General features: G+C 54.0%; 1 long non-coding RNA gene across 1 annotated transcript in view; it reads left to right on the top strand.

Moving 5' to 3' along the window:
* Positions 1–12,787, top strand: part of LOC130257599 (uncharacterized) — a 35,741-nt gene extending 22,954 nt beyond the window's left edge. Inside the window, exon 4 of the long non-coding RNA XR_008841347.1 lies at positions 12,131–12,787. This is a non-coding gene — a long non-coding RNA (uncharacterized LOC130257599). The remainder of the gene's footprint in view (positions 1–12,130) is intronic.
* The last annotated feature ends 2,441 nt before the right edge of the window (positions 12,788–15,228 follow it).

Raw genomic sequence — 15,228 nt, 5'->3', positions numbered from 1 at the left:
TAGATTTTCTCAGCCTTGAGTTCTGCAAGCTGATCTCTGTAGGGTTTTATTTCATTTGCTGTCTTCATTGCCCTATTAAAACAACAGCTCTGTCCCCGAGTCCCTGCGTGTCACTGTGTGTCGAGTGCTTGTCCCTGTGTATTGGGGCACAGGAATGCGGCAATAAAACTGCTCACAACCACTTGTTTGGATAAAAAGCAGAGATTTGCTTACTTGGCAGTAGTTTCCCTTTTTTAAGCAGAAATGTTTGCACAGGTGACTTTTGTTTTTGTCGCAATGGTTGTGAGAAATAAATTTTTTGCCTCATGTACATTCTTGGGTTTCTGTGTGACATTTTGCCCGGCCCTATTTAGTAATGTCCAGGAATTTTATGGAAAGCACACAAAGGTCTAGGGGGTGAATCTGACTGCAGGAGCAGTGTTGGAGGAGCTGAGCTACCTCTGCCCACCAAGGCAAGGCTCATGTGGGTTTGCATCACAGCTTTTCTCTTCTCTGACTAAGCTAACGGACAGGAATAGTTTTTTACTCCTAAGGTGCACCTGTTTGTGTAGGAGGATGTGGGATTGTGGCATTTGTCTTTGCAGCTTTCACTGGGCTCCTCCACCAGGCTTTCTTTAGGCTGATATCTGCTCAGATTGGGGGGAACCTCTGGGCAGCATTGCATCTTGCATTGCACAGGCCCTCACGTGCAAACACCGTAGGTGTGCGGAGGTATCTGGCTTTGTGCGGATCTCAGAGCCAGCCTCTTTGAGGTCTCTTTGTTTTGTCTCCCTCTGGGTATCTTGTGTGGATGCATTTGCATGTATGGAAAACGTTGTCATCATCTTCTCCCCCTCCCCAGCTCCCGTTGCCTTTGCTCTGCTGGCTCTTGGGCATTTCCAGCTGAACGGAGCCTGCCAAGGCCAGCCAAGCGCGGTGGGGCTGGGTCCAACACCCCCCATCTGCACCTTGGCTATTTCCTCCCCCGGGCGTGCCTGGGGGTGGTCAGGGCATTGAGGCATTTTTCCCTATTTTTTTTTTCCTCCTGGTATTTAATAAGTAGCAATAGGTGGACAGTGGGCTCCTGGAGGGAGTCTGGTCCACCCTCTGAGCCCCCAGCTCCAACTCCCTGCTGCTCCCCCCTTTCTTCTCGTGCTGTAGCATGTCTGGCAGCAGCACCAAAGAGAGCAGTCCAAACCGTGCAGCGAGGCTGCTCACTTGCTCTAAATCCACGAGGCCAGGTTTAAGCACTTTTTGTTCCTGCCTGGAAAAGCCTTGGAGTGGTTATACCCATAAATCTCTTGCTCCTCCATGAAGATGTCCTTCCCAGGACATTTTAAGTCCCTAATCCTCTCCAAGGCATCTCTGGCTCTATCTTCTCTTCTCTAACCTGTACCTGCCCCCCTGCTGCCAAAGACCTGAATGGCCTGAGGCTTCATCCCTTCATTCTGCCAGCTCTGAGTGCACCTCTGTGCAGCCCTGCTCCCACTCCACTGTCCCGACATCCTGCTGTCCGCTTCGAACTGGGGACGAGCTGGGCCATTGGAGCGGCCGGGGGCGGAAGAAGGGGGTGGAGGAGAGACAGGGCAGCTGCGAGGCTTGTGTTAGTAAACACTTCCTTGGGTTCACATTTTAATTCCTTACCCCCCTTCCACATCTTCTCCCCCATCCTTTCCCTTTTCTATATGCTCACACAATGAGACCATTGTCAAGGGGTGATTTGAATGAGGGGTCTCCGGGCATGTTCCCAGCATTGTCAAACAGAGTGGGAAAAAAACCACAACTCCAGCCCAGCCAGGAGGACCAGACCAGACTGAGACAGATGCCTAAATTAGTGACAAAGCCTTTTGAATGTCCCCCCTAGACAAGGGTTGCCTTGTGCATGCGTGCGTGTGTGTGTGCATGCTCGTGGGTGTGTATTTGTGGCTGGGTGGCAGCTTGCATGTCTCCCCATGTTAATTAGTTTTGCATGCATGTCTGATAAGGTGCCAATGAATATATTTGTACTCCTTCCATTGGTGAAAGCTGTCTCGGCGGCGGGGGAGATGCGGGGCGGTGGGGGTGTGCTCCTGGCAGCCTGGGGTAATTGAGCTGTGCGGGGCTGGGAGAAGGGGCGAGGGTTGCATCGCCACAGCTCGGCTTCCCAGCCATGGGATCTGCTGCTTTCGTTGCAAATCATGGAGAGTTTAAAAGAGAACTGAGGCTTTTTTTTGGTTCACTGGGTCTTTCTCTTCATCTTGGCTGATTGTCTGACTGAGGGTCTGTAGGCTCTTTCTTCTCCTCTGCCCTGTGTGTCTTTCTCTCAAGTCCCTTAAAAGGTGTTTATTTCCAATGGATTTGTATCCATCTTTGTATACACACATACACATGCAATCAGTCACACAAAGCCCCAGTAACAAAACCTCCGCCTCTTTCTCCAGAAAGGGAGTCAAAGCTGCTACCAGTTACAAAATATGGGAGGGAAGTGAAGCGTGTGGGTGCCAGGGGTGGAGCAGTGGAAACAGGCAAATGGAAATGCAGAACAGGAGTTGGAGAGACAGAGATAACGTGCTCTATAAAGGATTTATCAACATTTGCTCAGGATAGAGTTATTAATTACCAATGCAGAGAAAAGTCTTTCTACATCCCCAGCGTATGGACCAGCACATAATGTCATTCCTAGACTGTTGTTATCATTCATCCATCCATCCATCTGCATTCTGTAGGTTCACACAAGAATTCATTGTATGTGTAGGGATGTAAACATCAGTTCACATCTAATTAATTTTCTGTCTAAATTAATTTTGCATCCTTTCCCTTAAATCAACAAGACTTAAGAGCCCACATACATTTCTTGAGCAGAATGGGAAGAAACTCTTGAATGGGCCAAGATGTCTTTTCTCCCTGTGGTCCCATCTGAGCAGCTGCCAGATGCAGAAAGAGCAGGCATTTACATGGCACAAGACTGCTCTGAAGCAGAGGCATTTGGGGAAGTTTACTGGAGCAAAGCTTGCTTCCCGTGGAGCTTGGTAGCACCCAGCTTGATGTTGGCTCCAGTTTGCTTTGCCTTCTCTTCCATACTTGGGTTCTGATGCAGTGAAGTAATGAAGAGCAGGAGCTGACAGAAAATGGAGCAGGGCTGGCCCTGCAGGGAGCCTGGGTGGGAGATGCTTGGTCCAAGAAGCAGAACATGGGGTTGGTTCCTGCTGGGCTGGCTGGGGAGGAAGGGGAAGGTCATAAACGAAGGTGGCTGTTGGCATCAGCAGGGTTTGGGTTGGGTAAGGCTGATGCCTCTTCCCCCACTGACTTTGCAGCTGCACTGGGCTTTCCTCTGCTACTGGGAGGGAAGCTGGGAAGTGACATGGGGAGATGGTGGAGTAGCCAGGAAGCAACAAAGCCACCTGCCTGGAGGAGAGCTGACAAGTCCCTGGTGGGGCAGAGTGGGCTGCAGGAGGAGCAGCTCTCCTTTGTGCTCAGAGAAGTCCAGGAACACAGGCAGGGCCAGGCTACACCTCCCCATCAACCTGCACAGGACATCTACGAGGGCCAGCCCAAAGAGTGCCCCAAAATCCTCACTGCCACTCTAGCAGTAGGTACAGTGGGCAGCTCATCAGTAATGTGCAGGAAAAAAGGGATTCCCATGAAATGCAGGTCTTCCAGTTGGAGAACAAAGGCAATTTCATGTGTCTTATCAGCGGTGCCTAATTGCGCAGGGTGAATAATGAGCAGCTGGAGAGGCAGCACTGCGGTCCCTCCGCGGGCTGCAGCCTGTGGCCGCCGCTGGAAACCCCATGTCAGTGCCAGCACAAAGTGGGCATCCTCAGAGCAGTGCAATCCCAGCACCCTGTGCCCATTTCAGAGCTGTTTGGGCTCCTCCACTGCAAAGGAATTGTGTTAATCCCACATGGATGTAAGAGGGGAACCTGCTGTTGGAAAAAGTCCCTCTGCAGTTGCTCAGACCTCTCATTTACACAGAGGGTGAATGTGTCATCCGTACCTGACCCAGATGCAAGGTGGCCTTTATTCACAAAGAAAAACCAGGCACCAGCATCCTGCAAAGGGCTTGCAGTTCCCTCCCTGTCTGATGCCTCATCTCCGAGCAGTGGCCATGCTAAGGACCCCTTCCAGCTGACCTCCCATCCCTGTGCCCTCCTCTCTTGTTTGCACATCCCTACCTCTCCTTAATTCTGCTCCTAAATTCTGGGCAGGGCTGTGGAAACCGCTTTGTCAGAGCTCTTCACCAGGTTGATCTGCAAGAAGGGGTTTTTTTCCCTTTCCCCATTGGGATAACTATTCCCACACAAGCAAAGCCTCTTAATGAATCCGTGGCAGCAAAGTAGGTAACGTGCTCACCCTGCCAAGGCTGCTTGGCACAGCTGGAGTCACGTAATCGGGCTATGCTGCCAGCCGGGGACAGAGTGGGAAGAGTTAAACTGAGGACAGTGCAGGGACAACTAATCCCCAACAGGAAGAGTAGCAGAGACCTCCCTGTCCTTCATCATCCTCCCCCTCCATTCATGCACTTTTCCTCCCTCTCCACCACATCCTATTCCTCTCCCACATCCTCCCTTCACTTATTTCTTCTTCCGTCTTTCTCACCCTCCTCTTCTCCGTTGCTTTCTCACTCCTCCCCCGTGGTTTCCTCCGCCCCCCCCATCACCAGCCCAGTCTCCTCTCACATGCTCTGTCATGTCTCCAGAGCTGCTTTTCGAGTGGGACCAAGGGACGGTGTATTTGGGCTGCGGTGGAGGTCACAGCTATATGGGGATTGTTTAAAAGAGATTTGCCCACATCCCAGCCCATGTGACCAGCCTCAGCTGCAGGTCTCTCTTTCTTAATCTGGAGATAAGCGTGATTATCCGAGGAAGGGCTGTTCGGAGCTTTGTAACTGTGACAGGGGAGCTTTCAAGTCGCACTTTGCTGGCAGAGCAGCGTTTAAAGCCGGGGAATCAGATTCCAAGCGTGGCTTTGCATCTCTTTTCTGCTGGGAGCATGGTGCAAGGCTGGCAGTGGGGATGGGAGCTTTATTAGGACTTTGCTTATGATGCGGAAAAGGAGTTAGGGGAGGGAAAAGGGGGGAAGAAGGAAGTGAAAAAAATCCCAATTTGCCGTTTCCCCATCACTGGTGGCATAGGAGAGATTGGCACTGATTCAAGGGGACAGGCCAGCCTGAGCCCTGGTGCAGAGCAATAAGGTCCATCAAACCTGGGGTCTGGCTTGTTTTTAGCCTGGGGTTGTGTCTCCTTGTTCTGCTCTACCCCGCCTCGCTCTGTTGAATCCTTCACACAAGAGGTCTCTGGGGCCCTGTTTGGAAATGAAATGCTGTTTTAGCAGCTCCCATGGCACAGCTTCCCAGGGAGGGATGGCAGGGCCAGCTTTGCTGCCCGATAAACACATCGGCCCCAGTGCTCAAGGCAGCCAAGTGTCTGTCCCTGTCCAGAGAAATATTTGCTGTAGATGAGCCCTTGTGGGGCATCTCTGCAGCCAAGGTGGAAGTACAGGGACATACAGCAATTGTGTAGTTCAGTATCCTATCACTGTCTTGTATTGCTGGAAGTTGAAATATTTAACTTCTCATACAAGTGATGTGGTCCCAAAAGATTTACTTGGCCGGGACAGGCATCAAAATAGGGTTTAGTGGAAATGTTCAGCTCTGGAGCAGGTGCTGCTTTGCTTCTATTTGTAGACTAGAAACTCAGGGCAGAGACTCATAACAGTGCTTCTTTTGATGGAGATGGGTCAAGGAGAAAGGAACCTGGATGCGAGCCAAGGGCGGGAATCTGGGGCGAGGTTGAATCAGGACGAAGTGCCAGCGCTTTGGACCGTCACTTGGGCAGGACTCACTGTTCTTGCCATATCCTCCCTGGAAACGGTTCAGCTTCCAGCACAGCAGCTGAGGCCAGGACACCCTGAATTCCATCTGCTCTCCCCACACCACCCATTCCTAGTGGGTGGGAATTTGCAGGGAGAACACCCAACAGCCCTTTTGCCTGGGTTTGTTCGTGGAGGGGCAATTTCTTGCCTGTGTCAGAATACCAAGGGTTAGAGTACATCCCTCTTCTTCCTCTCCCACGAAGGCACATCTCATTTTTGCATCATGCTGCCACAAGGGCTAGCTGGCCTAAAAGCAGCTCAGGACAAAGTCCTGTGCCTGAAGATTGAAATGTGTCTCTGCAGGGCAGGTACCTCAGTGTACCTCCAGTGGTTGAAGAAGGGGAGCTGCTGCAAATGCATCCTTTTGAGAGCAAGCTCTCCCACGTTGCCTGCCTGTCTTCAGAGCCCCACACAGCTGCTCTGTGGGTGGAAGCTCTGTTTTTCGTGTGCCCCCGTGAACTTTATTTTTTGCTATTTTTCTTTGTATGCTGCTTAGATGAATCCTCTTCAGTGCCTACAGCTTATTCCAGGGCTTTGCTGAGGATCTGGCCAACACATGTAGCCTTACTCTTTCTTGAAGAAACTAAATGGGTACAGCATCTTTTCAGTGTGGTGACTGTAAGACCAAACAGCCCAAATCCCAACCTACAGCCATGCTGCTCAGGTAATGCCTGTGCCCCACTGGAGAGCAAGAGCTCCCCTTGAAATCCCACAGCCTTGGATCCGGCAGCGGGAACGTGGGCAGGAACGTGTAGGTGTTGGCATGTGCAGGCAGGAACACGTGTACGGCAGGGCGAGCGTGCCCAGCTCTGCAGCCCACGCCTGTCTCTGAACCAGCCCCTCTTGTGCACTGGCCTCACAGGAATCTGCCCCACACCTGCCTGAAATGAGGATTTAAGGGCATAGGGCTGGTGGCAAATTAACCATTGGTAAACGGAGGGAAGCACAGTAGATGGGTTTATCAACAGATCCATTTGGGATGCAGCAAGGGAAGGTTTCCTGATGGAACAAACAGAAGGAGCTAGAAAAGGGAGTAGTGTGGTAGATATGGGTGAGATCAAAGGCTGTGACAGGACCAAGAGAGATGAGAGGTGGAAGCCAGGAACAGTTTGTGTTCCTGAGTGTCAAGCAATGCTGAGGAGAGTGAAGGAAAAACACTGGCTGCTCTGAACAAAAGCCACTGAATGGGGTGATGGGAATGGCATGGAGGGGACAAAGCAGGAGTCACAGAGCAACAAGCACCAAGCATGGGCATGGGGGGCTTTCCTTGCTGGGTGAAAGATGGGCTAGAGAAGGGGGCTTGCACCCAATGAGGATGTGCAAGGTGGTCGTGGCCCATGACAGGGAGCCAGCAGAGTGCCACAAGTTTAGGGCACAGAGTGGCTTTGGGAAGAAGAAGCTGTCAGTGACAAGGTGGGTGGCTTCTCCAAAGCTGGGCAGTGTTTCCAGGAGAGGGAAAAGGATCTCTACACCTGGGTTGGGAAGGGCCAAGTCATTTCTCCAAACACCACGTTAGGCCAGATGCTGGAGTTTGAGCACGAGCTGGGCAGTAACACAAGCCTGGACTGGAATGCCTGCACAGCATCCCTGAGCCATGCTGGGCCTGCAGCTCACCCTGCAGCACCAGGACTCTGCAGGGTCCAAGGGGAAGGGAAGAGCTCTGGCAGTTGAATTCGGATTCTCCTTTCATTCATCCAAGCATCCACCTTCACTGCCTGGGCAGCTGAGACCCAAGGGCAGTTTGGGCCCTTGCTATTGTTGCTGTTGATCAGAGCCTTTTCTTACAATGCCCTGGCACCTCCTTACATGAGTCTGGTTTTTGTGATTGATGGCAAGCAAAACTCTTGTCCAGAAGACCATAATGTTTGCTTGAAACCTCATTGCTATAGTAACAAAGGTCCCCAGGACACATCTGAAGTAGGTCACCATGGACCCCATATTTCTGTGTCTCCCAGTGCAGCACAACTCTAGAAACAGAATGCACCCGCCACAGTCCAGCTGGGCATCACCCTGGCACAGCCCAGATCCTCTCAGGGAAGGCCAGGCTGGAGAGCTGCCCTCCAGTGACAGCACCCAAGGGTACAAAGGGCTGTCCTGCACCTGGTCACTTCTGTTCCTCATGCGGCCCCAGTGCCAGCTAATGGTGTTCCCCAAGTCAGGGCTCCCTTCCAGCCTCCTGTTTCCCCATCCCCCACCTCCTTGCTGCCTCCCTCCCCCCTTTCCCCCAGTGCCTCTCCTCCTGCTTTGCATAATTTTCCATTTTCAGTGTCCCCTTTTCTTTTTCTCCTCTCCATATGGTGCGTCCCCCTCTCTGCCTGGCGCAGGAGCCATCCTTAACAAGCTCGGCAAAGCCCTCTCTCAGGGACTGCACATGAAAGATGCTCTGTAAAAACAGAGGCTGGGATGGAGCTCCCCCTTTTTTTCCCCCTTGATTTATATGGGGCTGGGATGTGGGAACGTTTCTGGGTCGCATTTTAGAGCCGCCGGGTGCTTGTGCCTGTTCTCTCCAGCCATTCAGTGCAGACCCCTAAGGCCAGCTCGTCCCCAGCCTTTGATCTGCAATGCAGAAAGAGCATCCAGGGCAAGTTTGTGCCTCTCATCCAGCCCCTGCCCTCATTTTGGCTGGCAGAGAGGGATGCTCTGTCCCACCACAGCGGGGAGAGGCCGTGCCCTTTCCTCTCAGTGTCCGGTGGCCTTTTCCAGCTGGCTACTTTGGCTCCCTCCTACATCCCTGGCACCATGAGGACCTTCAGACTCATGAGGTCCAAGGCACTGGGTCGTGGTGAAGCAGCAGGTCGTGGGATTTGTGATATACAGCGACTCAGCCTGTCTAACCCACCCCTGCCCCTCTCCAGCTCCACTGCAGATGCTGGCCAGTGAGCGCCCAGGGGTGCGTGGGGGGTGCTGGGGCTGAGCAAAGGGTGCTGGGGCTGGCAACGCCTGCCCAGCATTTGATGGGTTAAGCCAGTCTCTAGCTAATTTCTCCCAGCGGCTCCCCTCCTCCTCCTCGTACTTCTGTATGCAGCAGGCAGGGCCTCAGCGCAGGTTCCTGCACTGAGCTGTTGCCAGGGGAGTAGTTAGGCGAGTCTGAGCTATGTGGGGAAAAGGCCCGGGCTGTCAAAGTGTCTGAGATGAACCATAGCCCGGTCCCCCTGCAGCTGGGCCCAAGCATGCATCAGCCCTTGTTTGGAGCCTGGGAATGGCAAAGCCCAGGGAGGTTCAAGGGCAAACTTGCTATTCATTAGTCAGGGGTCCTTGACGTTCCCACTCTCTGTCTCCCTTCTTCTTCTTCTTCTTCTCTTTTCTGTCCCTCTTTTGACAGATTCCTGGGTGCTTTTGGGGAAAGCTCCCCTCCTCCTCCTCGCCCCAGCAAAAGCCCTCCACATAAACTTCCCCAGCAGACAAGGCAGGAGGACAATAACGTCAGGGCCACGATGCAAACGAGAGCCAGCGGAGCAGCCGCATCCCCCGGGTGTCCTTTCTCCCCGGCCCTTCCCGCGCTGCTGCGGGAGCCTCAGCCGACGCATTCATTTCGCTCATCTTGCCCATCGCCGATGTTTTATTATCTTGATGCTTGCAGGAAATTGTAACTTGAGATAAGGAAAATGTCAGGCGCCTTCTCCTCTCTCCTGTAGCCCAAAGCACCGGGAAGTTGCTCGGTAGGAAATGTAAATGCTTGCCCAGGTGCAGAGGATGAGCACGAGATGGAGGGAGCCTCGAGAGGCCGCGCGAGCATCTCCGTCAGGAGATAAAACTCGCGGCGTAGGCGGAACACGGAGCCTCCCTCCCGCCCTGCTGAACAGAATATTTCATAGCTCTTAGAAGCCGAAGCTCCCTTGTAATTATCCAAAGCAAACAGCACGTGTTATTAGTTTAAAATGATTTTTTTTTCCCCCTCCCCGGGCCCCTGGAGCAGAATGGAGGTGTAATTGTGCTAAGGAGTTAGCAGGGGAGAGCACAGCTTTTGGTCACATTCAAGTTGGAGGGCTTGAGCCAGGGAGGCTGGTATGAAAGGCTGGTATTTGCATAAGCAGCGTGCATCCCTACAAAAAAGAAAGATATCAGGGGCTTGCAAAATTCAATCAAGGCTGGGAGGGAAGAAGAAAAAAGGGGGGGGGGGTGGAAGGGAGGGGGGAAAAAAATTGACAGTGAAAAAGGTTTTTCTAAGTAACACCCTGTCGAGATTAAATTGTCCAGAAAGTTTCTCCGTGTGAGCCGGTGAAGCGGAGGCTGGGCTGAGGGCAGGGGAGGAGCGGGGTCCCTCCTTCCTGGCCTCAATAGGGGACAGGAATCTGATTAGGCAGAGCGTTCTGCATCCATTTACCATTATTTAAGGTTTTTTTTTTTCTCTTCCCACCGCCCAGAATTGCTGTGGCAGGGCAGTTTATCAGCGCATAAACCTCAGTGCTGGCTTTGTAAGGGCACAAGGAGGCACAGGAGCAAGTGTTGGGGCAGAGGCTGAACTATAACTTCAATTATTTATTCAGTTAAAAAGAAGAAGAAAAAAAAAGATGGACAGTAAATACACACACAGAGGGTTGTTTACCCTGTGCAGGGTGTTGGGGAGGGAAGGCAGTGTTGGACCTGGAACTGGGTCCTGGTGGAGCCCTATTTTTGCAGGCACCCTTAGTTCAAGGCTGAGCTCTGCCTGGAGAGAAAGTGCAGGAGATTTGAATTTTCCTGAAGCTTATGTCAAATCAGTCAGGTTGGTCCAGCCCCTCCTGCCCTCAGTTACTGAGTGCCAGAAGTTCCAAGCCCACCAGGCAGGCAGTGGGTTATTTCCAGGCTGGGTTGGTGTCTGGTAAACAATGAGCATCCTCTCTATCCGCACTACAAAGGAGTTTCTCTGCAGGCCAAACCTCAGCCTGTCCCTGCCCAGGACAGAGGACTTTACCTGCCAGGTAAAGGCTTCCCCGTGGTGAGAACAAGGGTTCCTCCTCTCCTGGGCTTGGGAAAGCATCTACCATCATTCAGATCTCATCTGTCCTCAACCTAACATCCTTGCCAGGCTTGGGAAAACATTCGGGATGACTCCTCATCTCACACAGGATAAAAGAAGTGCTGAGCCCTGGGTTTTTGCAGCCTGGGTCTCCTTAGACACACACAGCATGGGGTCTGTCCTCTCAACACCCAGAGGCAGACACAGGCCATGGCCTTTCCCTAAACCCAAGCACTTGGGGTAGGCTTAGCATCTACCTCTCTTAAGTTTAGACTTGCTTCAAAGTTGCAGAAGGGAAGGGATTTTCCTTGGATTTCCATCAAGTGCTTTATGAATATTGCAATAAAGGGGTTACAGAAGATCTATTTTTAAGAGAGAGAAAAAATACCCATGAAAATTGTAGCCTGGACCCCAGAGTGTGGAGTATTTGCACAGTTCAAAGAGTTACGGTGGTTCATCCAGTCACAGCCTGGGAACGTCGCGGTGCGACCTACAGCAGATCACATGCAGGCTACTCCCAGGGCGGCTCATTAGAGAGCCACACAGAAGATTTATCTCTTAAAATGGGCTTGCAAATATTTTATAAAATTTGCAATATTTTATAAAATTACAATTTGATGCAATAAAAAGAATAAATTAGCCAGCTGATGGTTCCTTTTGCAAGTGTACTCAAGGATTTGTTATATTAGTCTTTACTCCTTGCAGTGTAACAGTTTATGGGCAAAGCAAAGGGAAGATGGGAAGAGGATGGGACTGGTTTGGAGGCTAGGGAATACACACTCAACATGGATAAAGTGTAAAGGAAATAGATGAAAAAAACCAAGAAAAAGGAAGGAGAATGTGCTGCCAGGTGGAAGATGTGTGGGGCAAAGCACGGGAGGCGTGGGGAAAGCCGAGAAGGGGACTTTGGCTGAGTGTCACAGCTTCGGCTCCAGCTCGGTGGCTTGGTATCACTTTCTCCAGTCAGGCAAGGGCGCCGAGGGCAGGGAAAGTTAACACGAAGATTAAAACATCAGAGGGCTGTGCCTTTAGTGGCTCTGACATGCAGAGTAATCCCATGCCCCAAAGCCTAGGGAGGAAGGACAAGTGGTGAGCCCTCCCCTGGCTGGCGGTGTGCGGGGCAGGCAGAGGTAGGGGTTGAGGAGGGTGCAGGGGAAGCTCGGCATCTTGGGGACTACAGTTTTCCCGTAAGGAAGAGGGTAAGTTTGTCCAGAGCCATGAGAAACGTGTGGTGAGGAGGGAAATAGGATTGGAGTTCTGCTCCATCAGATACAAGTTGGTCTGTTCTCAGCCAAACACCACTGGACCATTTCTCTGACAGAGATCATAACCACTCCACTGTTTTTCTTTCCTTCCTAGATCCCAGTGAGCGGACAAGGGACTTCTGAAGCCTGTGAGTTCCTTCTTGCAGTTGGCTACCACCTGCCCGGATTTGCCATCTGACTTCTCAGAGTTTCTCCAGGAGGATCCCAACTGCTTTTCCATTGGCCTCAGAGAGGAGACAGCTTTGTCTTATGAACACAGTGGATTTCTGCATCACTTCGAAACACAGCAGTGCAGCCATGGGGAGGGAGCCAGGGCAACACAGGGAGCCAAGGGATCATCCCACATCACTCCTGCATGCCGCCTTCAGTGCCCTCAATACCCCAGAACAGGACCGAAGTGCCTAGGCAGAGAGACCTGAGCCAGTCACTGCCTCACCTGGTGAAATACCAGGTGTGTGAAGTTTGGAGGGAGGTTTTAGCCCTCGGCTTTGCTCATGGAGCAGAGCTTGGCCCTTGCTGGTCTTAATCCCTGGGTCTGTGAAGCTGTGGGAGTGCAGCCTTCCTGAAGGCAGTGTGCTTGGGGCCCTGAGGACCGTGAGCCTATCCAGGCCAAGCAGCCCTGCTGCTGTTTTACTGCACCTTCTCTGTTCCTGTAAGAGAAATGTACTGCCTGTAATTCTCTCCCATTCAAATCCCCCCCCGACCCCACCCCATGCACTGTTGAAAATAAACTCTCCCTTTTGCAAAAGTGAGCGTGTGATTTGGTGCAGTCTCGAGATGGAGGAGGCAATGGGCACAAAACAAACCCAGGCAGATCAACAGGGAAGCGGGAGCAGCCGAGAGCCAAGCAGCCGGGCCGCGCCGTGCCCCGCATCAGGCACATTTCCCTGAAAGCCCGAGCGAATCCCTCGCCGCTCAATGATCTTTATTTGGTCTGAACCCCGTCTGGGAAGTAACCGCTAAACCCAATGCAAACAGACCCCCGTGAAAGAATATAATGAATATGTCTCTCAAATGATTTGGAGCCCTTCTGCCTGCAGAGCAGGGTTCCCCATTGTGCCCCGCTCCCGGCGTGCTCGGGGCAGGCTGCGCGAGGTGGCCGCTTTCCCAGCTGAAATCCGAAAAAAGCAAACAATGGGTCAAGGCCGGCATTGTGCGAGCCCAGGCAGGCAGAAGGAGCGCAGCCCGGCATGGCCAAGTTCAAGGCTGGGCAGGGGGCCGGGCGCGGGGATGCTAATGGGGGCTGCGCGGGGGCTGCGGAGCAGGGGGGCCGGGGGTCTGCGTGCTCTCACCCTGTGCAGCCCTGAGCACCCACAAACCGCCCGACAGAGAGGCGATGATTGCCAAGTGCGGCAAGGGGTGCTGGGAGCACTGGTGGGACTGGGAGGAATTTGGGTTGCTGAGGGTGCTTGTGGGGCTGGTATTGCTGTGGGGGATTAGCGTGAGTTGGAGGAGAACTGATGCTGCTGGGGGCACACTGGTTCCGTGGAGGTGTTACAGGGGGAACTGGTGCTGCTGATGGATATTACTGGGGGAACTGGTGCTGTAAAGGGGCTGCAAGTGGAGATGATGGCACAGTGCAGGACCCTGCTAGTGCAATCTGGGCTTGAGAGCCTCGCAGAGGACACAGCCTCTATGGGTCTGCCTGGCGCTCCAGGCCTGAGCAGAGATCCCCCACACCCCTCATCTCCCCGCCGCTCCCCCCTCCCCGGATGAAGTGTGCGGAGACAGGCGGAGCGGCCCGTGGAAAAACACCATGGAGGGCCTGCACAAAGGGGGTTTTATTCAAATTTGTTTAGAGTTTAGCGGATTTGCATGAAAAATGTGTGAGAAAAGCCGGCTCCAATGACCTCATCCCCAGCTGCCATTAATGTTCAATTAAGTGCTGAATAGTAGCAAAGGGGGGACCGGCCGGGACGTGCAGAGAATCCAGGCTCGGGCGCAGACTGTGAGAACCGGGCGGCCCCCCCGACCGTCTGGCCCCGGCCAGCCCCGACGGGGTCCCCCCGCCGCCGCCGCGCTCTGCACCGGGAGGTGCGCTGAGCCCGTCGGGTCTCAGCCCGTCTGGGTTATTCCCCGGATCAGTCGCATTCTGAAGCAGTGCCCCCCCGCCGAGCCGAAGGTGGGTTTGGAGGGGCGATGCCCCCTCTCCGCGTTGCCGGGGCTGTTGTCACTCCCCCCGCAGCCCGCCTCGCCCGGCCCGAAGCCGCTCTCCGCCTGGCAGACGGTGTCAAAGCCCAAGTTCAAGTCCACGCCGAGGGGCTCTGCCCTGGGATTCCCAGCTCCTTTCCATCCTCCGCCTTTTGTTCGCTTCTGACAATTGCTCTTTATTTCTTACACACCCCCAGCCTCCCCCCCGCACCCCCCTCCCTGCCCGCACTTGGCACCGTTTAGCTGTCTGCCTGCAAACTTAACAACCCCGGTTCTTGGTATAAGCACTCAAATTACCCTTCTTTCTACATATAAACACGGCCCGGGGTGTGCGGCTCTCCCCGGCCGCGGGGTCCCCCCGACACAGCCCGGCTCCCCCGCGCCGACCCCGGCCCCGGCCGGAGGAAGTTTCTGCTGCGGGACACGGCAGGAGAAAACGAGCCGAATACAGAACCCCCGCTCTGCGTGGCACCCCGGGCCAGCGCTCAGGTAAGGGAACACACCCCCCACCTGCTTTTGGGGGGCTGCCTCTGCTTCGGGGCGTGATGACACAGCAGGTTTTGGGGAGTGATGGGCGGGTGACTCTCTGTAGGGGTTCCCACATACTCCTGGCAAAACCAGCCCTGCCTCGGGCACGCTGATGAGGAGCCCCGAGCCGACCTCCCCCGGGCGTGCGGACCCTCCCCCGGCCGGGGTGCGGCGGGGACGCTGCCCTGCGGGGGCAGTCGGAAAACCAGGGGAGGTGGCCTTCCCAAACCTGCCTCTGCCCCGGCCTGCCTCTCTCCGCCCCTATCGAGAGGGGAACACCCACCCGGGGAGCGGACCGCGGGGTTGGGGGGGTCTTTGAGGGCCGGCACCCCCAGGGCTCCCGAGCACCGACACCCCCGGACCCGCTGCTCTCCGGGACAGGCTTCGGGGCAAAGTCCTCGCCGGGGGTCAGCGGCACCACCCCAGCTGGGTCACACCGCCCTCTGCACAGTGTGATGGCATGGGGCTGCGGAGGCCGTAGGGTGACCGAGGGCGGTGCTGACTGACCCCACA

Source organism: Oenanthe melanoleuca, chromosome 10 (genome assembly GCF_029582105.1).
Source record: "Oenanthe melanoleuca isolate GR-GAL-2019-014 chromosome 10, OMel1.0, whole genome shotgun sequence".
NCBI classification, from domain to species: Eukaryota; Metazoa; Chordata; class Aves; order Passeriformes; family Muscicapidae; genus Oenanthe; species Oenanthe melanoleuca.
This window is presented reverse-complemented; position numbering and strand designations above follow the sequence as displayed.